Source organism: Oncorhynchus keta, chromosome 6 (genome assembly GCF_023373465.1).
Source record: "Oncorhynchus keta strain PuntledgeMale-10-30-2019 chromosome 6, Oket_V2, whole genome shotgun sequence".
Classification (NCBI taxonomy): Eukaryota; Metazoa; Chordata; class Actinopteri; order Salmoniformes; family Salmonidae; genus Oncorhynchus; species Oncorhynchus keta.
Window position 1 is genome coordinate 43244801 of NC_068426.1, and position 26316 is coordinate 43271116.

Sequence of the window (26316 nt, forward strand, 5' to 3'; positions counted from 1 at the left end):
AAATACTGCCCCCTCTCCCAAAAATGTTAAAGGCACAGTCAACTTAAACTTCTGACCCACTGGAATTATGCTAGTGAAATAATATCTAAACAATTGTTATTTACAACAAATTCTTATTTACAATGACGGCCTACCCCGGCAAAACCCAGATGACGCTGGGCCAATAGTGTGCCGCCGTATGGGACTCCCAATCATGGCCGGATGTGATACATGGACTATAGTGATGCTCCTTGCAATGAGATGCAGTGCCTTAGGCCGCTGCGCCACTCGGGAGCTCAAAATGGATGGATGGCTTATTTTGTATTTCAAGGTATTGAATTAATATATTAGTAATTTACCATTCTTATTCTCAGACTGGAAACCTTATTTACAGATTTTTCAAGTCCTTGTTTTAAAAAAAATGATATTTTGGAAATTATTTCATTTTCAAATAACCAAAAGTGAGCGGTTGTAACCTAAATCAAGGGGAAAATACATTTTTGAACATGGAGTGAGACAATTTGGCCCTTTAAAATGTTGATTTAAGTATAACTTTTGTAAGACGGACACCTTTAGTGAGAGGTCTAATGCTTTAACTTTTGCCCTCCGAATTCATAATATAAATGGGCCCATGTGCACCTTCATCAGAAGAACCGCAACATGTCAGCTTGATTATTTAGCAGACATCACTTGCTTATTATTCAGTCAACACACACACTACCGTTTTTGAAAACCTACTAATTCAAGTGTTTATTTGTACTCTTTCTATATTGTAAAAAAAATTGACATTAAAACTATGAAATCACGTAGTAACCAAAGAAAGTGTTAAAAACAGTTTGATTTGTTTATGACATGCTTCTAATAGCCACCCTTTGCCTTGACAACTTGGCGTTCTCTCAACCAGCTTCATGAGGTAGTCACCTGGAATGCATTTCAATTAACAGGTGTGCCTTGTTAAAATTAAATTTGTGGAATTTCTTTCCTTCTTAAGGCATTTGAGCCAATTACTTTGTTGTGACAAGGTAGGGGTGGTATACAGAAGATAGCTCTATTTGGTGAAAGACCAAGTCCATATTATGACAAGAACAGCTCAAATACGCAAAGATAAACAACAGTCAATCATTACTTTAAGACACGGTCGGTCAATACAGAAAATTCAGGAATTTGAAGGTTTCTTCAAGTACATTTGCAAAAACCTTCAAGCGCTATGAAACAACTGGCTCTCATAAGGACAGCCACAGGAATGAAAGACCCAGAGTTACCTCTGCTGCAGAAGATAAGTTCATTAGAGTTACAGGCCAAATAATTGCTTCAGAGTTCAAGTAATAGACATCTCACCATCAACTGTTCAGAGGAGACTGCGTGAGTCAGGCCTTCTTGGTCAAATTGCTGCAAAGAAACCATTACAAAGAAGAGACTTGCTTGGGCCAAGAAACACGAGCAGTGGACGTTAGACCGGTGGAAATTTGTCCTTTGGTCTGATGAGTCCAAATTCAAGATTTTTGGTTCCAACCGCTGTGTCTTTGCGACGCGGTGTGGGTGAACTCATGATCTCCGCATGTATATTTCCCACCATAAAGCATGGAGGTGGTGTTCTGGTGTGGGGGTGCTTTGCTGGCTACACAGTCTGATTTATTTACAATTCAAGGCACACTTAACCAGCAAGGCTACCACAGCATTCTGCAGCGATACGCCATCCCATCTGGTTTGGGATAAGTGGGACTATCAGGTTTTTCAACAGGCTATTTTACCAAGAAGGACAGTGATGGAGTGCTGCATCAGATGACCTGGCATCCACAATCCCCTGACCTCAACCAAACCGAGATGGTTTGGGATGAGTCAGACCGCAGAGTGAAGGAAAAGCAGCCAACAAGTGCTCAGCATATGTGGGAACTCCTTCAAAACTGTTGGAAAATAATTCCAGGCGAAGCTGAGAATGCCAAGAGTGTGCAAAGCTGTCATCTATGCAAAGGGTGGCAATTTGAGGAATCTCAAATAAAATATATTTTGATTTGTTGAACACTTTTTTTTGGTTACTACATGATTCCATGTGTGTTATTTCAGTTTGTCTTCACTATTATTCTACAATGTAGAAAATAGTAAAAATAACAGAAAACCCCTTGAATGAGTAGGTGTTCTAAAACTTTTGACCGGTAGTGTAGATCTTAAGAACATCATGGATTATAATTGAACATTTTCATTAATACATTCAAATCACCTGCTTCACCCTCATCATTCAGTTAATTGAAATTCAATTTTGAAGTTGAGCACAATTACCAGTTTCTATTTTTTAATCACCCATTCATTGTCAGGTAAGACACATTTAGCGCCTTGGGACACAAAAGCATAATCAGTTCTTTAACTCCCCCTTGCGGTGGTCTGGAGCAAATGAAGCAGTGACTTTTTTTCCTCCACCTTTATTGGTACATGGTACCGTACTAAACCACAAATTACCTTTAAATCCCGCAGCATAAACTTAACTTTTAGCTGAGCAACCACTGTATAAGCGTCCGGATTTGTGTCCCACTCCTTGAAAGCAGCAGCTCTAGCCTTTAGCTCAGTGTGGATGTTTCCTATAATCGATGGCTTCTGGTTGGGATATGTACGTACGGTCACTGTGGGGATGATGTTGTCGATGCACTTATTGACGAAGCCAGTGACTGAGGTGGTTTACTCCTCAATGCAATTGGATGAATCCTGGAACATATTCCAGTCTGTGCTAGCAAAACAGTTCTGTAGTGTAGCATCCGCGTCATCTGACCACTACCGTATTGAGCGAGTCACTGGTACCTTTTGCTTTAGTGATTCCGACTTGCCAAATAGAGGGTGATTGAGAGCTTTGCATGGGTCTCTGGAGTAAAGGTGGTCTATAGTTTCCCCCCCTCTGGTTGCACATGTGACATGCTGGTAGAAATGAGGTAAAACGGATTTAAGTGCACTAGGATCGCTGCTTCTGGATGAGCATTTTATTGTTTACTTATGGCCTTTTACAGCTCGCTGAGTGTGTTCTTAGTGTCAGCGTCGGTTTGTGGTGGTAAATATTCGGCTATGAAAAATATAGATCAACTGTTGGTAGATAGTGTGGTCTAGAGCTTACGAGGTACTCTACCTCAGGGAAGCAATACCAAGATTTCCTTAGTATTAGACATCGCACACCAGCTGTTATTGGCAAATACACAGTCACCTTTCATCTTACCAGACGTAGTTGTTATGTCCTGCCGAAGCACGGAAAACCCAACCAACTGTATATTAACAGTGTCGTTGTTCAGCCAAGACTCTGTGAAACATAAGGTATTACAGTTTAATGTCCCGTTGGTAGGATAGTCTCGAATGGAGATCTAGTTTGTTCTCCAGTGATTACCATTTGTTCTATTGGTCAACGTGCAAAGGTGGGTTATCCAAAGGTGGGTTATCCACTTGCTGACAAATTCTCACAAAGCACCCCGATCTCAGCCCCCTCTATTTCTGGCTTTTCTTCATGCGAATGACTGGGATCTGTGCCTGGTCTCAGAAAAGCAGTATATCCTTTGCGTCAGACTCATTAAAGAAAAAGTCTTTGTCCAGTTCGAGATGAGTAGTCGCTGTTCTGTTGTCCAGAATCTCTTTTCGGTCATAAGAGACGGTAGCAGCAACATTATGTACAAAATAGGTAACAAACAATTTGAAAAAAACACAATCGCACAGTTGGTTAGGAGACCGTAAAACAGCAGCCATCCCCTCCGGCACCATTATCACAGATCAGTGATTTGTATTTCCTGCAACTTTCAGAAGAAGCAGAGACACGGGACAGCCAGTCTCATCGGTGTGTGTGCGACGCACGTACGTCTACCACTGTAGCTGTTAGCGATGCAAATGAATGTCTTCTGATAGATGGACAAAGCCTTTCGTAAAAACCTTCTCATTGACTAGAAAATAGCTTATGCCTATTGAGAGCAAAAACCTGAAAAGGGGCTGGTGCCATCAAATGAAAAAGGTTAGTACAGGAAAACGTTAGTCTGGAGCCCTGAAAATAAAAACATTTTAGCATTCCTTACCGTACCTGCAACAAGTTGCGGCAGCACAGTGAATGTATTTGCACAGCGAACGCAATCACACAGACACACACACCTGCAGAAATGTCAACAGTACACTAAGAGACAAAATAACGCAGCAAAAAAAAGAGAACTCTTAAATGCAAATAAACATTTAATCATCTTTTGCAGCACATCTGAGACTGAGCCTGAGGGATGTCATCATCATCATCATCATCTTCAGAGTGGGAGATATTTCAATGCAGAGCAACACTTAGGTTGGAGCAATTAAAACTCGTTTTTCAACCACTCCACAAATCTCTTGTTAACCATCTATAGTTTTGGAAAATCGGTTAGGACATCTACTTTGCATGAAAATTAATTTTTCCAACAATTGTATAGAGACAGATTATTTCACTGTATCACATTTCCAGTGGGTCAGAAGTTCACTTAGTTGACTGTGCCTTTAAACAGCTGGGAAAATTCAAGAAAATTATGTCATGGCTTTAGAAGCTTCTGATAGGCTATTTGACATAATTTGAGTCAATTGGACATAATTTGAGTCAATTGGAAGTGTACCTGTGGATGTAAAGCAAGGCCTACCTTCAAACTCAGTGCCTCTTTGTAAGACCTCAGGAAAGAAATTGTAGACCTCCACCAGTCGGATTAATCTTTGGGCGCCTTTTCCAAACCCCTGAACGTTACCACATTCATTTGTACAAACAATAGTATGCAAGTATAAACACCATGGGACCAAGCAGCCATCAAACCACTCAGGAAGGAGACGCGTTCTGTCTCCTAGAGATGAACGTACTTTGGATCAAAAGGTACAAATCAATCCCAGAACAACAGCAAAGAAACTTGAAGATGCTGGAGGAAACTGGTACAAAAGTATCTATATCCACAATAAAACGAGTCCAATATCGACATAACTTGAAAGACCGTTCAGCAAGGAAGAAGCAACTGCTCCAAAACCGCCATAAAAAAGCCAGGCTACAGTTTTCAACTGCACATGGGGACAAAGATTGTACTTTTTGGAGAAATGTCCTCTGGTCTGATGAAACAAAAATAGAGCCGTTTGGCCATAATGACCATCGTTCTGTTTGAAGGAGAAAGGGGGGGGGGCTTGCAATCCAAAGAACACCATCCCAACCGTGAAGCCCGATGGTGGCAGCATCATGTTATGGTGGTGCTTTGCTGCAGGAGGGACTGGTGCACTTCACAAAATAGATGGCATCATAAGGGAGGAGAATTATGTGGATATATTGAAGCAACATCTCAAGTTAAAGCTTGGTCGCAAATGGGTCTTCCAAATGGACAGTGACCCCAAGCATACTTCCAAAGTTGTGGCAAAATGGGGACAACAAAGGAAAACAAAGTCAAGATATTGGAATGGCAATCACAAAGCCCTGACCTCAATCCTGTAGAAAATGTGGGCAAAACTGAAAAAGCGTGTACGAGCAAGGAGGCCTACATCCTGACTCAGTTACACCAGCTCTGTCAGGTGGAATGGGCCAAAATTCACCCTACTTATTCTGGGAAGCTTGTGGAAGGCTACCCGAAAACATTTGATCCAAGAAACAATTTAAAATGCAATGCTATCAAATACTAATTCAGTGTATGTAAACTTATGACCCACTGGGAATGTGATGAAAGAAACAGAAGCTGAAATACATGAAATAATTCTCTACTATTATTCTGACATTTCACATTTTCAAAATAGAGTGGTGATCCTAACTGACCTAAGACCAGGATTTTTTTACTAGGATTAAATGTCATGGAATTGTAAAAAACTGAGTTTAAATGTATTTGGCTAAGGTGTATGTAAACTTCCGACTTCAACTGTACATTAGCCTAAACGGGACTTAGACAAGCTTAACTCCCCACTGAACACACTAGACAACCACCTAGTTTGGAGGGCACAAGGACTTAGTGTTCCTTCTTATCACCTCCCAGCAGAACGCCGTAATACCGATCTGTAAACAGAGCCTTTTGCTAAAAACAAGGTAGGGCATTTCTCCAGGCAAAGGAGCATCTTGGCTTTCTAAATACAAAAATGAGAAAGGGGGGTTAGGAAAGTCTACACAAGGGAGGGGGGGTGACAGTTATATTTGTTACGATTAAAGTTTGAGTCTGGCACTCTGTCCTTGACTAGGCTACTTACGCTCTTTCCTCTGATAAACTGGAGTCATTATCGAGAAATAAGCGTATGTGGGCTCTGATTAGTAATAACCTTGGTCTCCGTTGCAGTGTTTCATGATAAATGAATTATCAAGCAAAACAAAAGGTTAGTGAGGAGAAGAGACAGCGCTGTTCCGCTCTAGTAATAGACTGATTAAAAACAGAGGCTAATGAGGAGGAACACAATACCGTGGCTGTCTGAGTACAGACTGATGGATTGCATCTGGTTTCAGGTTGACAGAGCAAATAATAGTTCACTTGCCGATACACAATTGCATTTGGCTCTTCTTCATTGAATTATTCACTTGGGGAGAAATATACTGAACAGAAATATAAACTCCACATGTAAAGTGTTGGTCCCATGTTTCATGAGCTGAAATAAGAGATCCCAGCAATGTTCCATGTGAACATATCAGTTTTACATCCCCGTTAAATGAGAATTTCTCCTTTGCCAAGAAAATCCATCCACCTGACGTGTGTGTCATATCAAGAAGCTGATTGACACAGGTGCACCTTGTACAATAAAAGGTCGCTAAAATATACAGTTTTGTCACAACACAATGCCACGCATGTCTTAAGTTGAGGGAGCGTGCAATTGGCATACTGATTCCAGGAACGTCCACCAGAGCGGTTGCCAGATAATTCAATGTTAATTTCTCTACCATAAAATGCCTCCAACATAATTTTAGAGAAATTGGCAGTGCATCCAGTACATCCCGCATGTGACCACACCAGCCCAGGACCTCCACAGCCAGCTTCTTCACCTGCGGGATTGTCTGAGACAAGCCACCCGGACAGCTGACGAAACCGAGGAGTATTTCTGTCTGTAATAAAGCCATTCTGATTGGCTGGGGCATGTCTGCGCCCCTGCACAGTCATGTGAAATCCATAGATTAGGGCCCAATTTATTTATTTAAAATTGACCGATTTCCTTATGAACTGTAACTCAGCTAAATCGTTGCATGTTGCATTTATATATTTGTTCAGTATACATTGACAGGTTTCCGTAGAAGTGGGGAGCTGTCATGTTATATCCATGTTCAATTTGACGCTTGTTTCCCAATAATTTCATCTTCTTATATTGCAAAGCTTCTTTGGAGAAGGACCTACCTAGGTAGTATAGGCCTATATAACCTTATTTTCTCAACATATGGTGAGTACTAACTGTTTTATAAGACCACCAGGCATTTTGTAGGCTAAGGCATGTTTGCCTTATCTTGTTTAAATTCAATTAATGTGCATCAACAAGTCCCATATATCAGTGGCTCAGTTCAAATGTCACATTTGACCAGTCACTCTGTAGAGGGGTATTGCTCCCTCTGCCTTAGGTAAACCTACACTAATGAAAACCTGTCAAAACCCAACCCCCCAGTTTAAATGAACAAATAATCAGTTCACACAAGCAAGGGGGAAGTCGTTTGTAATTAAAAGCATGACTGTAACATTAACAGCCACTATAAATAGTACCAATAGCAGGCCTACAGTGAGCAGTGGTCAGGCGCGCTTCCCACCAAGGCAGATTAGCAATATATCCTACTCGTTTAATAATGCGCTCAAGGGCCATTACTACACCCATCCCAGCTTCATTAAAAATGGTCTCCTTTTTAATTACCATTACGGAGCACAACTCCCCATTGTATAAGTGCTCCCTTGCAGCTGTGATGCAGTCAAATCAAGGCACACACCCACCCACCCAAGAACAGCATGGAAGAACCGTTAAGAGATGTGTGCTACGATGATACGATGAGTGGTAAAAGTGAGTCATGTTCTCCACCGGAAAGAGGGAAATGTAGAATCACGGACGAATAACTTACGCTCAAGAATCTGTCCGAACATGTCAGACAGGCTAGAAAACGGGACCAACATGTTCTAATTATAGCCTTAAATGCATTACTATGTATAAGTCTAACAGTCGTCCGAACCACAAGCTGCAACTTTGAACGATATTGGACTATGGAAAAAATATTTACAAAAGTGGATAAATGGCATCCGATGCTCACCTTTCCGTCGTGGTAGTTTATGTGAAGTCAAGGCGAAGAAATGATCACGGTGGTGGCGCGTGTCACAACACGAGGCGTAAGCGAATTCAACCAATTCGTGGACTGCTGCAATGATCGACTGTTGCTGTTCTCAAGATGTAACAACTTCAAACAGTTGCTTAGTATTCCGTTTGGAGATCATGCGGACTAGTCCGGAAGTAGGCTAAAATCTGTTTCCTTAGTGTGTCGGCCGACTTCATGGATTTCAAATAGGCATGTGAACCATTAGGCTACATATGGTGAATGAAGTAAATGTCATGTCAGACAGTCGAGCTCTGTTAACAGAATGTGATTCTTGTTCATGGCTATACACCGCTTTGTGATATGAAGGCGGAGCTACTCCCTACACGGAACCCAAACCGGCTGCGCGCGTGCGCTATCGTGCAAACATTTATTTTGTCCCCCTACACCAAACGCGATCACGAGACGCAGGTTAAAATATTAAAACAAACTCTGAACCAATGACATTCATTTGGGGACAGGTCGAAAAGCATTAAACATTTATGGCAATTTATCTAGTTAGCTTGCACTTGCTAGCTAATTTGTCCTATTTAGCTCGCTTGCTGTTGCTAGCTAATTTGTCCTATTTAGCTAGCTTGCTGTTGCTAGCTAATTTGTCCTGCGATATAAACATTGAGTTGTTATTTTACCTGAAATACACAAGGACCTCTACTCCGACAATTTATCCACGCATAAAACAGGCAACCGAATCGTTTCTAGTCATCTCTCCTCCTTCCAGGCTTTATCATCTTTGAATTTATATGGTGATTGGCATCTTTCATAGTATTACCACGACAACCTGCAACAGTTCGTCTTTCAATCACCCACGTGGGTATAACCAAGGGTACCTGCTTCTCTAAACCAATGAGGAGATGGGAGAGGCAGGACTTGCAGCGAGATCAGTTTCAGAAATAGGAATGAGTTCTATTTTAGCCCTTGGCAATGCAGACTGGTTTGCGCCGGAGCAGTGTAGGTGCAATAATTGAATGACATGGATTTCTAAATTTATTTTGCGACGCTTGCGCACAGGACGTGTCCGATCAGCATGTTAGTTCAAAGCCAACAGGGAACTCCTCCTATGACACGTTTGAGGTTCAGCCCCAGCAGCCATTGAACATCAAGGGGGTTTGTGGGGTTTGACAGAATGCCTCGAACGCACAGACAGTGTCATAGTATTTTGGTACACCAGAATTACATTCAGTTCCAATTAAACTCTGCATTTGCCTCGCAGCATTGCTTTGCATAGGCAGTTGCTATGCATTCGCTGTGGTGAATAAATTGGATTTATCAAATGAGTGGGTAAATGTCTCGACAGAAATGTTAGCAGAAGGTGAATGTTGAACAGTTGTTGCATACATATCCAGATGTTGCTGCATAGTATTTTGCGCAATGATGCTGTCAGTGTAATCAAAGACTTAGATGTCTGTTTAAGGAACTTTGGCCTATTTGTGGCTTTTTTAAATAGTCCATAATCAGCACCACTGAGCAATGTTGAAAAAGCAATTCATTAATCCTTAAATGGGAATTTAGCCCTAGGTCTAATCTGGTCTTGTTTTCATCATGTCCATGGCATTTCTAGGTCAGTGAGATGTTTCACACATAATTGCCCAGGAGGTCTGGGATTCGCATGCCAAATGATACACCCTATGATAGGACCATGGCATTTTTTTCCCTTCACTTTACTGCCATGGTACATTTTTGTAAGGGGATGGATGGAATTCAGCAGGCGCTATCGCCAGATCAGTTGGACAAAGTTGTGATGGGATACATTCTGCACGTGCCAAGGTCAGTGTGAACCGGAAAGACTTGACACAATGCTGGCCAAACAAGATGTACTGTAGCTACAAACAAAACTAAGGTAAATGGTTCCAGTCTGTCGTGAAGCATTCATCCATGTACACAGATAAGAGTCTAGCCCACAGTTTCAGATATGATATGTTTCTAATTTAGTCAAAAGTCATTTTCATTGCAAGTTAATGCATACTGTTAGCTAGCTAGCGAGCGTCAGCTTGCTGGCTTGCTGACTAACTTTACGTGAATGATCTATGTATAAATATTAATCGAATCAGAATCCATTTGCATTGCTAGTTATAGCCTAATGTTACCTAGATAACATTGCACCTAGTTTTGTTAGCTTTAGCTACCTGCAGCTTCATACTACAGCTATATCAATGTTTGTATTGGTATTAGTATGAGTTGGGATTATCCCGGTTCATTGTTTAGATAGCTAGCTAGCTGTCTCAGCAAAATACTCCACTTCACCAGATGATTACATTACCCATCAAGTTAACCAGGTGTGGCTTGGGGTGATTACGGCCATCTATTGTATTTCATGAAGATGTGTACATGTCTAGACAATAGTGACCCATCCACTTAGCTACATGTGGCTGGGGGGTGGTTATAGAATTTCTTTCACATGACCAGTCAATTTATACAAGTGTATCTGGGAAAACTTTTGCTACTATGCAAGTAACCATTTCACTGTACCGTTTACACCTTCTGTGTCCTGTGCCTGTGACAAATAAACATAGATTTGATATAGTGTGTTTACCAGAAATGGTAACGTGAAGATCAACATGACCTGTACCAAAATTAGGATTAGGATATAGTCCAAGGACGAGATTAAGTGTATTTTAACCTGGAGTTTTTTCCTTATTGTAGGCTACTACTTTTACCACATTTAGTCTTGAAATCTTTGGTTATTTAGCACATGGCATGTGAATCCTTAAAGTGATGGGTGGGGCTAATGTTTATGAGGGTGTGGATGATGCTGAATAGTTGTAGACAAAGAAGAGTTCTCCAGTAGGTGTACCAAAACATTCAAGGGCCAGTTTCTCAAAAGTGTGGTTACAAGTTTATCAACTTAAAAAGCAGAATTACTTGCCCATTGTTCCTCAACTGCAGTGTATGATAGACCATGTTCTAGCTCTGAGTCTCGACTTTTGTCCAATGTAAGAAACAGCATTTCAAAATGTTCTTCATAGTACCGAATCCAGCTGTTAGGGGTCACATATTGTGTATTGTTGGCTAACATACTAATGTGTTACAGTGGGTGGGAAATCAAATACATTTTATGTTTGCTAACTAAGACAGCTAGGTAGGTTGCTAGTTACTGGTAGCCATGTCTATGACAAAAATAGAAGAGATTTTACAATCGGAGATCTATTGTATCTCAATTGTAAACCTTTTCACTTTTTAGTCATGTATATGGTTACTATACAAATGAGCTATTCCAAACAAATGTAAATAACAATGATTGGCTATCCAGCAAGGTAGCTAGTTAAATTTACTAGCTAACAGTGAGGAGAAACAATAATTTAACACTTTAACTGTTGTAAATCTCTAAAACTGATTAGCTGGTTTTATTATAAAAAAATATTTGACTAAGCATGCCTGTTAGACATGGCTGTACAGTAGCTAGATACTGTCTGCTTACCTATCTATGTACATCTGTGCAAAGGTTGAAGGTTATGACATATTTCTTTCTATTAGGATAGATATTGTTTTAAATATAATCTCGATGCCTATGTATGCATGTTCAACTAGTCTACCCTAATGTTGTTCTGCTGGGAAAGTTCAGCTCTTGTTCAAACTGTGCAATGCAGGATGATTTATTATGTTTTTCTGTCTGACAGACAATACCATGTGGCACCTGGACTTCTTCCTGGAGTGGATTCTTGTTGAGAAACAGAATTCCTTTGCCTGTGTGTGTCATTGTAGCAGAACTGTATCCCGTAAACTGTATCCCTCTCGCTGGATTGGATATTATGATGGATTTCAAGTTGAAGATTATTGAAGAGCAGCTGAATGGCAGTTTAACATGATAACACTCCTCCCACAGTGACAAGTGTTCCCTGAACTTAGTGAAATAGATAAGATGGTTGCGTACACTGTTGGATTACTTCATGGAGTAAAACATTTTTTATACTGATAACGGAGGGTTTTCTAAATTTAAACGGACCCCATGCAACTGGACACAGATATTTTGAGGACAAAGACAGCATTGCCAAGGTTGGTCAAAAAATTTGCTGTGCTGCACCAACCAGTACCTATCCTGTACCTCCCAGTAATGGATATCAAAACACTTTGGTTAAATCAAATTATCTGGTGTAACATTCTGTAGCTATAGTGCTCTGCACTTTACTACACTGTTCATACTGTGTTTTTATTGTATGTTACCTTTACCATTTAACATTTTTGTTGAATAGCCAGTTCTCTTTTTGAGATAGCCTTAAATATTGTATCGTGCTCACTCCCTTGTATTTTATCTTTTAAACATTCTTTGGATATATCTGCATGACTGTTTGATGCTACAGAGTCCTATACCGCTTATAGAAATATTTTCTGTCAATCCATAAAGGCAGACAAATTTGCCAGCTGGATGAGATTGCCTGAAGTGGTGTAGACCTTAACCATCAACCGTTTGGACTAGAAGTTGACCGATTAATCAGAATGGCCGATTAATTAGGGCCGATTTCAAGTTTTCATAACAATCGGAAATCGTTTATTTTTTATTATTTAATCTTTATTTAAAAAACACTTACAGATAGGGGGCAGTATTTTCACTTTGGATGAATTGCGTGTGCCCATAGTGAACTGCATCAAAATCTGTCCTAAATTTCTAATATATGCATATTATAGAAAACACTCTGAAGTTTCTAAAACCGTTTGAATTATGTCTGTGCGTATAACAGAACTCACAGGGCAGGCAATCTTCCAAACAAGTTTTGAAATCCTGAAAGTTGGGGCAACTTTGACGTCATCACCTTCCCAACAAGTTATGGATCTGGAAACACTTCCTACGTCTTCCACTAGATGTCATCATTCAGTAGAAAGTGTAATGGAGCATTTGCTGTGAACTTTGACCTAGTCGGAAAATAGTCGGTGTCGCAAGAGAATGCCATTTTGTTGTGGCGCATTTCTCTTTGAGTGCTACGGCTGTTCCAATCAGCCCCAGATGAAAACGAATGATCCGGTTGGAATGTTATTGGATATATATATGATTATAACATCCTGAAGATTGATTCTGCACTTAGTTTGACCAGTTTCTTCGACCTGTAATATGTCTTTTGGAAGTTTTGGAAGTTTTCATGCAAAGTTATCCTGGACCAGAAGTCATTTTTTGGGCATGTGAGCTGAAAGTGATAGCAAATGCTGCTACTTGGACACTAGAATTGAACATTATGGAACAAAACGATTTATTGTTGAACTACGACTCCTTGCACTACATTCTGATGAAAGATCATCAAAGGTAAGGGAATATTTATGTTGTAATTTTGTATTTCTGTTGACTCCAACATGGCGGAGAAATATTGTTACGTCTGAGCGCCGTCTCAGATTATTGCAATGTTAGGCTTTTTCCGTAAAAAAAATGTGACACAGCGGTTGCATTAAGAACCAGTGTATCTTTAATTATATGTAGAACATGTATCTTTAGTCAAAGTTTATGATGTGTATTTCTGTTATCTGGCGTAGCTTTATATAATTCCTCCGGATATTTTGGAGGATTTTCTGAACATGGCGTCAATGTAAACCGAGATTTATGGATATAAAATGCATATTATCGAACAAAACATAAATGTACTGTGTAACATGTCATATGACTGTCATCTGATGAAGATTTTCAAGAAGTTAGTGATTGATTTTTTTTAATCCTGCTTTTGTGATTTTATCTTTTGCTGGAAAAAATGGCTACGTTTTTTCTTTGGTTTGGTGGTGGTCTAACATAAATATACGTTGTGTTTTTGCCATAAAACATTTTAAAAATCTTACACGCTGGGTAGATGAACAAGGTGTTTATCTTTCATTTGAGGTATTGGCCTTGTTAATGTGTGGAGGTTAAATATTTCGAAAGAATATTTTTGCATTCCCTGCGCCACCTTTTCAGCTGAACGGGGGGGTGGGGATACCTGGGTGGAACCCATCGCCTCAACAGGCTAATTAGGCAATTCTTATTATTATCTTATTCTTATTTTCAATGACGGCCTAGGAAATCTGTATGCATGAACGGCAGCTACAAGATAGCTATCTAGCTAGCTAGTTAGCAATGCTATTGTATCTAGATTAGAGGTCGACCGATTAATCAGAATGGCCGATTAATTAGGGCTGATATCAAGTTTTCAATACAATCGGAAATCTGTTTTTTTGCACATTGATTTGTCTGTTTTTTTTTTTTACACCATCAATTAACCTTTATTTAACCAGGCAAGTCAGTTCAGAACATATTCTTATTTTCAATGACGGCCTGGGAACGGTGGGTTAACTGCCTCGTTCAGGGGCAGAACGACAGCTTTTCACCTTGTCAGCTTGGGGGATTCAATCTTGCAACCTTACAGTTCACTAGTCCAACGCTCTAACCACCTGTCTCTCATTGCACTCCACGAGGAGACTGCCTGTTACGCGAATGCAGTAAGCCAAGGTAAGTTGCTAGCTAGCATTAAACTTATCTTATAAAAAACAATCAATCAATCATAATCACTAGTTAACTACACATGGTTGATGATATTACTAGTTTATCTAGCGTGTCCTGCGTTGCATATAATCGATGCGGTGCGTATCGTTGCTCCAATGTGTACCTAACCATGAACATGCCTTTCTTAAAATCAATACACAGAAGTATATATTAATAAACCTGCATATTTAGCTAAAAGAAATCCAGGTTAGCAGGCAATATTAACCAGGTGAAATTGTGTCACTTCTCTTGCGTTTATTGCACGCAGAGTCAGTGTATATGCAACAGTTTGGGCTGCCTAATTTGCCAGAATTTTATATAATTATGACATAACATTGAAGGTTGTGCAATGTAACAGGAATATTTAGACTCATGGATGCCACCCCTAGTTAAAATACGGAACAGTTCCGTATTTCACTGACAGAATAAACGTCTTGTTTTCGAGATGATAGTTTCCGGATTCAACCATATCTATGACCTAATGCTCATATTTCTGTGTATTATTATGTTATAACTAAGTCTATGATTTGATAGAGCAGTCTGAATGAGCGGTGGTAGGCAGCAGCAGGCTTGTAAGCATTCATTCAAACAGCACTTTTGTGCATTTTGCCAGCAGCGTCAAGCATTGCGCTGTTCATGACTTCAAGCCTATCAACTCCCGAAATTAGGCTTGTGTAACCGATGTGAAAGCTAGTTAGCGGGGTGTGCGCTAGTGTTTCAAACGTCACTCGCTCTGAGACTTGGAGTGGTTGTTCCCCTTGCTCTGCATGGGTAACGATGCTTCAAGGGTGGCTGTTGTCGTTGTGTTGCTGGTTCGAGCCCAGGGAGGAGCGAGGAGAGGGACAGAAGCTATACTGTTACACTGGCAATACTAAAGTGCCTATAAGAACATCCAATAGTCAAAGGTTAATGAAATACAAATGGTATAGAGATAAATAGTCATTTTTTTCCCTATAATAACTAAAACCTAAAACGTCTTCCATGGGAATATTGAAGACTCATGTTAAAAGGAACCACCAGCTTTCATATGTTCTCATGTTCTGAGCAAGGAACTTTCTTACATGGCACCAACCAAATTGAACATGTTTCATAATTTATTTGAGGCTAATTTTATTGCTGGATTATATTAAGTTAAAATAAGTGTTCATTCAATTGTCATTATTACAATAATTGTCATTATTACAAACAACATTTTAAGAAATATCAGCCGATTAATCGGCATCTGCCTTTTTTGGGCCTCCAATAATCGGTATCGGTGTTGAAAAATCATAATCGGTCGACCTCTAGTTTGGACCTCTTGCAAAAGATTTGCTGGTACTGCACGTCTCCTGGAAAGACATGGTGTGGTGTTACCATTTTACAGTTTTTGTGGAAGAGAGGTAGGGTAACACAACTTTGTGTGTAAAGATGTCCACCAATTGGGACCTAAAAGTTTAGAGACAAACTAGTGTATTGTTTAGGGACATTGAGGGACATTATGAGCTGCTTTTGGAAAAAGGAAAGGTCTATCACGTTTTAGGGAAGAACCAGATGCAGACAGTATCAAAGTAACAAAAAGAGACAATGGGCTGTGAGATATCGGTTGGATTTTAGACACATGACAAGTGGGATACACACGGAGGGTACGGGGGGGTACGGGGCAACAGAAGACAAACAGCATAGGGGCTAATGACACTGGCGATGGGGAAAGAGCCGATAAACCAGGGGGAAAGTTTGCGGGACTCCACCTGGAGGGGCATGTGTCGGGTGGACAGCCATACCTTCTACATGAGACGATACCGGGGAGCCGGGGTCCGGTGGCGGTCCGCTTGTCATCAATACATGGAGGTGGTCGTGAAGGGCTGACCGGGTTTTCTTCCACGTACCACGACAGCGGCGGACAAACATCTGGGCAGAAGGAATGCCGACCTCTTGCTCATGGAAGAGCAGGGGCGGATACCCCAGGGGATACTCAAAGGGCGAGAGACCCGTGGCAGAGCAAGGAAGGGTGTTGCGGGCGTATTCAACCCACACTTGTTGCTGGCTCCAGGGGGTGTGGTTGTGGGAGACTGGGCAGCGAAGATTGCTAGCCAGCTGAGAACCAACTAACCAACCATAGACAATTTATACATATTCATCATTATTAAACCAAAACACAGAGAGTGAGTTAGCTATATCGACGATTCGATTTTTAGTAACAGTGTTACTAGTGTTTTCCAGACAAAGGTGGAATAGATGGCTACCAGATTGAGTTGCTCGTATTTGCTAACGTTAGCTAGCTTACGTGAGCTGACCTTAGTCGAAGATAGAACAAACAAACATGTTTACTTACTCTGCTGAAGGTAGCAACCAGTCTAGCAGTGACTACGATGGCATAGGTGAAATTGATTGACAGTGTGTATCCAAAAGATAGCTAGCTATATGATTTAGCTGATGGCTTTCAGAGTTCAATACAGGACTGAAACGTTAGCTGCTAATAAAATCCCTCTGATATTCTTTGTTCACCGTAAGCATCATTGTTGATTGCCACAAACGACTGGCAGCATCAGGGTAAGTCTCTGGTAGGTAGAACTGGGGAAAGATAACACATTTTTGCACTTGTTTGTAATTAGCACAGCCAGACATTACACACGTCAGTGAAAAACAAACGTTTAACCCATAAATTTGCCTAGAGAAGTTCTGAGATTACTGTCCGTTGGTTGTTTGAAGTAAACAATGCCATCAACCAAAATGGTGGGCACGCCCTATCCGCCTGGCGGTGCGGTATCTGCATTCACTATGAATGCTGGACTTTGTGGTTCACTATGAGCAGACGAGTATACAGGAAGTCGAAACTTCCCGATTCTACCAGTGACATGAATATACGCTCGGTCTACTGTAGCTTGTGGTTTGGATAATGTTGATGTTTATGACAGACGTAATGTTGTTATATATTAATGACTATGTACCGTGGCAGAGGTGAAATTCCTCTTTAACCCATAACAGTCAAAGCTCTGTCTAAGCCGGGGAGGTTCTAGTAAGCTATGTGGAATTGTTTTAAGAAGAACATACTAGCTATATGGAATTGTTTTAAGAAGAACATACCATGGACTATTTAGCTATTTGATTTAGAATATTAGAAAGATCTCTTTAGGTATCCCCAAAAATATGAAAATAATTATTTGATGAACAATTATTTTGGGCCTTACTGCTATTAGCCCATACAAAGGCATTGAAGAACAGATTAGCTACATGGAACAACAGAGAGTCCTCCCCCAAATATCTAACGGAAGATTGTTTTTTTATTTCACCTTTATTTAACCAGTTGAGAACAAGTTCTCATTTACAACTGCCAAGATAAAGCAAATCAGTGTGACATAAACAACACAGAGTTACACATGGAATAAACAAACGTACAGTCAATAACACAATAGAAAGGTCTATATACAGTATGTGCAAATGAAGTAAGGTGGTCCTTCTGTAGCTCAGTTGGTAGAGCATGGCGCTTGTAACGCCAGGGTAGTGGGTTCGATCCCCGGGACCACCCATACGTAGAATGTATGCACACATGACTGTAAGTCGCTTTGGATAAAAGCGTCTGCTAAATGGCATATATTATTATTATTATTAGGGAGGTAAGGCAATAAATAGGCCATAGTGGCAAAATAATTACAATTTAGCAATTAAACACTGGAGTGATATACATTTGAAGTTGGAAGTTTACATACACCTTAGCTAAATGCATTAAAACTCAGTTTTTCACAATTCCTGACATTTAACCCAAGTAAAAATTTCCCATCTTAGGTCAGTTAGGATCACCACTATTTTAACAATGTGAAATGTCAGAATAATAGTAGAGATAATGATTTATTTCAGCTTTTATTTCTTTCATCACATTCCCAGTGGGTCAGAAGTTTACATACACTCAATTAGTATTTGGTAGCATTGCCTTTAAATTGTTCAACTTGGGTCAAACATGGGTAGCCTTCCACAAGCTTCCCACAATAAATTGGGTGAATTTTGGCCCATTCCTCCTGACAGAGCTGGTGTAACTGAGTCAGGTTTGTAGGCCTCCTTGCTCGCACACACCTTTTCAGTTCTGCCCACACATTTTCTATAGTATTGAGGTCAGGGCTTTGTGATGGCCACTCCAATACCTTGACTTTGTTGTCCTTAAGCCATTTTGCCACAACTTTGGAAGTATGCTTGGGGTCAGTGTCCATTTGGAAGTCCCATTTGCGACCAAGCTTTAACTTCCTGACTGATGCCTTGAGATGTTGCTTCAATATATCTACAACATTTTCCTCCCTCATGATGCCATCTATTTTGTGAAGTGCACCAGTCCCTCCTGCAGTAAAGCACCCCCACAACATGATGCTACCACCCCCGTGCTTCATGGTTGGGATGGTGTTCTTCAGCTTGCAAGCCTCCCCCTTTTTCCTCCAAACATAACGATGGTCAGTTCTATTTTTGCTTCATCAGACGAGAGGACATTTCTACAAACAGTACGATCTTTGTCCCCATGTTTCTTCCAGCATCTTCACAAGGTCCTTTGCTGTTGTTCTGGGATTGATTTGCACTCATCGCACCAAAGTACTTTCATCTCTAGGAGACAGAACGCGTCTCCTTCCTGAGGGTATGATAGCTGCGTGGTCCCATGGTGTTTATACTTGCATACTATTGTTTGTACAGATGAACGTGGTTCCTTCAGGCTTTTGGAAATTGGCATTTGGAAATTGCTCCCAAGGATGATCCAGACTTGTGGAGGTCTACAATTTGTTTTCTGAGGTCTTGGCTGATCTATTTTGATTTTCCCATGATGTCAAGCAAAGAGGCACTGAGTTTGAAGGTAGGCCTTGAAATACATCCACAGGTTCACCTCCAATTGACTCAAATGATGTCCTCTATTCATTTGAATGGGTTGACAGTTGAAGAAGACACGCTAAGAATTCGAAAAGTTTGAAAGCCAATTGTCCATTATTCTAGAACACTGATGTGCATATGTGTACACGTTTTAGACTATGATAGAAGCTTAAGACCAGAGAGGTCCTATTCCAATTTGTTTTATGACTGCTCTGACTCAGGCATTAGGCCTACTGGACGGAAACCTTTCAGTAGCCTAGCCCTAGCCGACATGCATGCCACAGTTACAGTTAATACATTCACATTTTAGTCATTTGCAAACAGTCTTATCCAAAAGCAACGTTTTTCTTATGGGATGTTTATTTGAGGTACTTATAGCAATGAATAGGCTATAATGTCACATTTTGTATGTTATTATATCTATGTTATTCATTTACCGGTGAAAAGAAACTGAGTTTGTTGTTTCACATGCCTACAGAGAACTGCTTCAATAGAAGTGAGTGAGATAGTGATGAAGAAAAATTAATTGGGAGGCCAACAGTGAGGTTGCTGTTTTCTCTCTTGTGAGTGGTGTTATGCACAGTGTGGCTCACTCAACATCTGGAAAGAGACAATTACCTGCGTGTCGTAAACTCTAGTTTCACTCAACAACTTTAAGCACAACGTGGTGTTCAGCTGGAATGAATAGCAGTTCCGATGTGTGTCGTGCGTTTATACGCCAACACCAGTAGAAATCCAGTTTTTAGAGCTGAAAGACGATGGCCAGAGCTTAACCATGATGATATACAGTGGGGAGAACATGTATTTGTTTCACAATGATTTAAGTCAATATATTCTTGTTTTAGTATGATATACAGTGAGGAGAACATGTATTTGTTTCACAATGATTTAAGTCAATATATTCTTGTTTTAGTATGATATACAGTGGGGAGAACAAGTATTTGATACACTGACGATTTTGCAGGTTTTCCCACTTATTACCCAACTGCAGTAAAAAATGTAACAAACAAAAACTTAGCAGACAGTAACATTGAACAGGTCATCAGAATCATAAAACCCCCTGAACTTTTTCAGGGGTATGTAAGCTCCCAGAATCACTGTTACTACAGAACTGTCATCGCTACATTCCTCACAACTACTGGACGTATGGAAAGACTTGAAGAGACCTGGGCCTGCCTGTTGAAATATAACAGGTTGGGTTCCCACTAGATACACTTCCTAATGGCAGGCTGAGGCTTTGGGGTGTGTTTGTGTTTGTTTGTTTGTGTGTGTGGACATGGAGAAACTAATACTTTTTGGCCCGCGCTACAGATGGCTATGTCGTTCCGCTAATACCGAACTAGTAAAGGCCCAGTGAACTACTTTTGTGAGAAAAAATGCTTTTATTTTTTTCTTATGTTTTTTTTTTTATTCCTGATTTTTCAGGGGTTGCTACAGCACCCTCAGCACCCCTACTTCCTGCGGCTATGTTGGAGTCAACATGGGCCAGCATCCCTGTGGAACACTTTTGACACCTTGTAGAGTCCATGCCCCAATGAATTGAGGCTGTTTTGAGGGCAAAAAGGGGTGCAACTCATGTAATCTAAGAGAGGTTTTCCTAAAGCTTTATACACTCCACGTAGGTCTTCATCGTATCTGAGCCTATACCACTGCCCAAGCAGCCCTGGACTTCCCCAATGTACATTGTTTAGCAGGAGCTCTTATCCAGAGTGACTGACAGGAGCAATTGGGGTTAAGTGCCTTGCTCAAGGGCACATCGACAGATTTTTCACCTAATCCGCTTGGGTATTTGAACCAGCGACCTTTCGATTACTGGCCCGACGCTCTTAATTAACCACTAGGCTATCAGCTGCCCCATTGGCTGGCTGTGGGTGCAACAGTTGGCACCTTCTTGTTGAAACTGATGCTGATGCTGATGCTGATGCTGATGCTGATGCTGATGCTGCGTGTTGAGCACATGCAACAGACATCACCATATATCAGATGGCATATCCACATATATAAAGATTTTCAGGGCAATTGAATTTAGATCTAAGCAGACATTTGATTGACGAGAATAGAATTCTCTCTTCGGTGACTTCACTCTAATAGGCGTATACACATGGCTGAGAGACTACTGTATAAATCCTTAAAGGTCGACTTTGAGCACAAAAAAAACAGTCCAACTCCACCTCTTTCTCAATTTTCAAACCCAAATGGGGTGTGCCTTTGGTAGTTCATCAACATGTCATTCTGGTCATGCGTAGAGATCAGTAAGAAATTACACTTCTGTAGCTAAGTATCTTATTCATCCATTTAAAAAAAATTGAATTACCTGGTATGATGGTGCATTGATCAGTTATACAGTTTAAAGCTGTTATTTTAGCTTTTTTTGCCTAAACTCGACCTTTAACATGGACACAATTTCAGTCAACACATTCATGTGGTTATAAGAATGAAGATATATCCAATATCCAATATATTTAAATTAATGATTAACTTCACAAACAAAGTGACAAACTCAACCATTTCACAGTCTCACACCCCTGTCATCATCATACCATGTAATGGGGTTGTGAGAGACCGGGTTGAGTTCTTTGGCTGAAAATGGCCACTGCTGCATGAAATTAAGAAGTTCAATATATCTGTGCAGTAGGAAAGATAGAAAACTATTACTTATCAAAACTGTCTTTATTTCATGTAACAGAGTTGAGTTGTTAAGCTTGACGAAGCCAATCTAAAAATAAAAATCTATGAAATACAGATAACTTCCTTGTCTTTGCACCATATAGTTCAGAAATATAATATAATAATAATATATGCCATTTAGTGGACGCTTTTATCCAAAGCGACTTACAGTCATGTGTGCATACATTCTACGTATGGGTGGTCCCGGGAATCGAACCCACTACCCTGGCGTTACAAGTGCCATGCTCTACCAACTGAGCTACAGAAGGACCACAAAAAAGAAAACTTGTATGATGTCACTTTCTAGTTGATGTCACATAAAGATAAGTTCACTAAGTTCACTATTTTTATGGGGGGGAGATTGGTTGGCATAATGTGGTTGACTGAGATACGCAACTAAAGATTGTGATTTTAATCAATAATCATGTATTTATTTGCAAAAAATACATTCTGAACAAAAGAGCACCAATACATGTCAGTGGTATAATGCATTTGAGTAAAAATACTTGAAAGTACTACTTAAGTAGTTTGTTTGGGGTATCTGTACTTTACTTGACAATTTATATTTTTAGCAATTTTTACTTTTACTTCACTACATTCCTAAAGAAAATGATGTACATTTTACTCCATACATTTTCCCTGACACCCAAAAGTACTTGTTACTTTTTGAATGCTTATCAGGACAGGAAAAGTGTCTAATTCACACACTTATCAAAAAAAACACCCTGGTCGTCCCTACAGCCTCTGATCTGGTGGACTCAATAAGCACATGCTTCGTTTGTAAATTATGTTTGAGTGTTGGGGCATGCCCCTGGCTATCGTTAAATAAAATAAATAAAATGATTTGCTGTATGGTTTGCTTCATATAAGGAATAAAACATGTATAGTATTCCTTTTGATACTTAAGTATATTTTAGCAGTTACATATACTTAAGTATATTTAAAACCAAATACTTTTAGACTTTTATTCAACTAGTATTTTATTGGGTGACTTTTACTTGAGTCATTTTGGTGTATTTACATTTTAAGTATGAAAATTGGTTACTTTTTCCACCACTGCCTACACTCACTTGGTTACGGGTGAGTATCCTTTATTTTCCACCACTGCCTACACTCACTTGGTTACGGGTGAGTACCCTTTATTTTCCACCACTGCCTACACTCACTTGGTTACGGGTGAGTACCCTTTATTTTCCACCACTGCCTACACTCACTTGGTTACGGGTGAGTACCCTTTATTTTCCACCACTGCCTACACTCACTTGGTTACGGGTGAGTACCCTTTATTTTCCACCACTGCCTACACTCACCTGGTTACGGGTGAGTACCCTTTATTTTCCACCACTGCCTACACTCACTTGGTTACGGGTGAGTACCCTTTATTTTCCACCACTGCCTACACTCACTTGGTTACGGGTGAGTACCCTTTATTTTCCACCACTGCCTACACTCACCTGGTTACGGGTGAGTACCCTTTATTTTCCACCACTGCCTACACTCACTTGGTTACGGGTGAGTACCCTTTATTTTCCACCACTGCCTACACTCACTTGGTTACGGGTGAGTACCCTTTATTTTCCACCACTGCCTACACTCACTTGGTTACGGGTGAGTACCCTTTATTTTCCACCACTGCCTACACTCACTTGGTTACGGGTGAGTACCCTTTATTTTCCACCACTGCCTACACTCACTTGGTTACGGGTGAGTACCCTTTATTTTTTATTTTCTTATTCTCGTGTTTACATTATTTTCCCTCAATTGAACCTTTGTTTTATTGTGCCAATAAAAATAATTTTATTTAATTCCAGAGCTTAATCCAAACATTTGTGCAGACCAATTACCAGTTCATAAACTAACTCAGGTTTAGCTCTATGAAGAGTCAATCATTTGTATTGGGCGACACCTTGTGGATTTATCTCACAAGTGCTCCTCCTAATACAGTAATCCAATCAAATACTGGGCCAGCTCAATCACATAATCGAACTAACACTTCAAATAATAACAGTCCATTATCATTTTCATTCATCCAAATAGAAGTTCGATGGGGAATCAAACTACATTTGAAATATTTCTTCTTTCAAAAGCATATATAAATAATTACACAAATGTTTAAGTTTAAGAAACAATAACTCATCGCACATGCATGTCTGTAGCCTCTTATCATCTTCCTATCATTATATGGTTGGTCTACTTCCCACGCTACTCCATGCATTTGATGTTGCTTTATCGTTCCCACTGGCTCTGGACTTCTGCACCTATCCCATCACTCAAATTTACAGGTAACTGTCAAAATACAGGAAACACAGAGTAAATGAGGGATACAAGGTATATTGCATGCAGGTACTTCCACACAGGTGTGGTTCCTGAGTTAATTAAGCAATTAACATCCCATCATGCTTAGGGTCATGTTTAAAAAGCCCAGTTGCCCATTATTTTGGCTGCTATGGTTAAAAGAAGAGATCTCGGTGACTTTGAAAGAGGGGTCTGAAAGGGGCATAGGGGTTAAAGGGTGTGTGTCTCAGTCACCAGATCTCAACCCAATAGAACGGCATCTGAGACAGTGTTTTGCTTGCCTCATACAAGCCATCCTGATCTCGGCGGGTGTACTATCTGTTTCGCTACGTGGATATAATCAAACCGTTTGAGACGCTCCCTTCCGTCCACCATATGGCCAGACCAATCAGCATCCTCTGATAATCTGTGGGGGTTGTTGATGACAACGAAAATCTAAATTCATAACAACAATGACTGGAGGTTGCTGTTAACCGATTCAGTAGCGGTATCCTGTCAGAATTGAAGGGCATAACTTAAACTTAAGGCTTTTCTTGGGGGAGAAGATGTTTTTCGTTCTTCTCCCGAATGGGTTTGCCAAGCACTTGATTTACGAGCTAGTTCCACTGGTAGTCAAGAAAATGGGACAGATCAAGAACCCAATTCTCATTGTTGTGTCAACGTGGGTCGCTTTAATGGAGGTCCATAATCACATACAAATGGTCAGTATAACTACATAATTTGATATGAAACTAGTCCACGCTATGTTGAACATTAATTGGACTCCTAGCTAGCAGCATGTATCTGACCTCAAAGACATTATGCCTTGCTCTAACTTGACATTACAATGTTACGGACAGTATGATGACTTCCTGTTTGCAAGGCCAGAACTACCGTTATACTTTCTAATCTAGATTCTAATATTGCATCATTTTCTTTCAACCAGGGGAGAGGTCGCAAAAGGGGAACCAGCCATCAGAGAGAGCTTTGCAGAGTTGGGGAAAACTCTGATCCATAGCCAAAGAGAGTGAGTAAACATTGTCACCGAGTAAAACCAGTGCCTGTGCCAGTTCATGTCCTGGGCCCATATTCATAAAGTGTCTCCTTTGAGAACTTTCCCAAACTTTAGGCTATTATAATGGCTATTATTACTAATGCATTGGTGCATGTATTTGTCTTTCAGGTACACCTGTCTTGGCACTGACAACATCCGTGTGTACGTTGTCAACAACATCCAGTATTCCGATTGCAACGTGCAATTTTAGCTGAAGACTTTCTTGGTCTATAGTAATTAGTTAGTTAAATGTTAAATTGTTTGTGTTGTTACTTGTCTAAACGTACCAGATTAAAACTCATAATTTTTGCTCAATATGGTTGGTGGTGTTTCAACCGTTAACATTATGGATTTTTTAGAATTATGAATTAATCAAGAGGTATAAATGAATTAAATTTGCTTTGAACATTGTTACAGTAGACCACAGAACAATGATGCATGGAAAGTTATACAGATAAAGTTGTACTGATAAATACAAAACTTAAATACAAAATACAGATGAATAAGTTCCATTTACAGTGACAACAGTTGATTGGACCTAGTTCTTTCTGCACCTTAACTTCCAGTCACTGTCTACCTCGGGTCGGCAACCGTTTTTCTGTTGAGTGCCAATTTACCCTAACATTTCTAATGACCTGCCTGTTATGATTTTCATATGTGCCACTTGTGTCTATTGAATATCTAATTTCCCACAAACGGAAGGATTCCATATCATAACCAGAGGCGCTGTCCATTAGCACCAAGGGCTTGATCTTGGAACACAGATTCTCTTGGTGAATGATGCAATTAAGTGATAATGCTCGATAAGCCGGTGTTTGGAGGATATATTGGTACAGGTTA

General features: G+C 40.2%; 1 protein-coding gene and 1 long non-coding RNA gene across 4 annotated transcripts in view; one reads left to right on the forward strand and one right to left on the reverse strand.

Moving 5' to 3' along the window:
• The window catches only part of LOC118385552 (LIM domain transcription factor LMO4-B-like), a 24015-nt gene extending 15024 nt beyond the window's left edge, over positions 1 to 8991 (reverse strand). The window contains exon 1 of one of the 2 annotated variants that reach the window (XM_035772777.2): positions 8860 to 8991. The gene's annotated coding sequence lies outside the window, so the exon portion shown is untranslated. Of the gene's footprint in view, positions 1 to 8170; positions 8625 to 8859 lie in introns of those variants that run through there. The other variant, XM_035772775.2, reaches the window with a different exon arrangement.
• LOC118385553 (uncharacterized) lies at positions 7590 to 25782 on the forward strand. 2 transcript variants are annotated; one of them, XR_004826050.2, is made up of 3 exons: positions 7590 to 7926; positions 25369 to 25449; positions 25606 to 25782. It is a non-coding gene; the product is annotated as an uncharacterized LOC118385553 (long non-coding RNA). The 2 variants fall into 2 exon arrangements; XR_008139586.1 differs by lacking the exon at positions 7590 to 7926 and adding an exon at positions 24340 to 25144.
• The last annotated feature ends 534 nt before the right edge of the window (positions 25783 to 26316 follow it).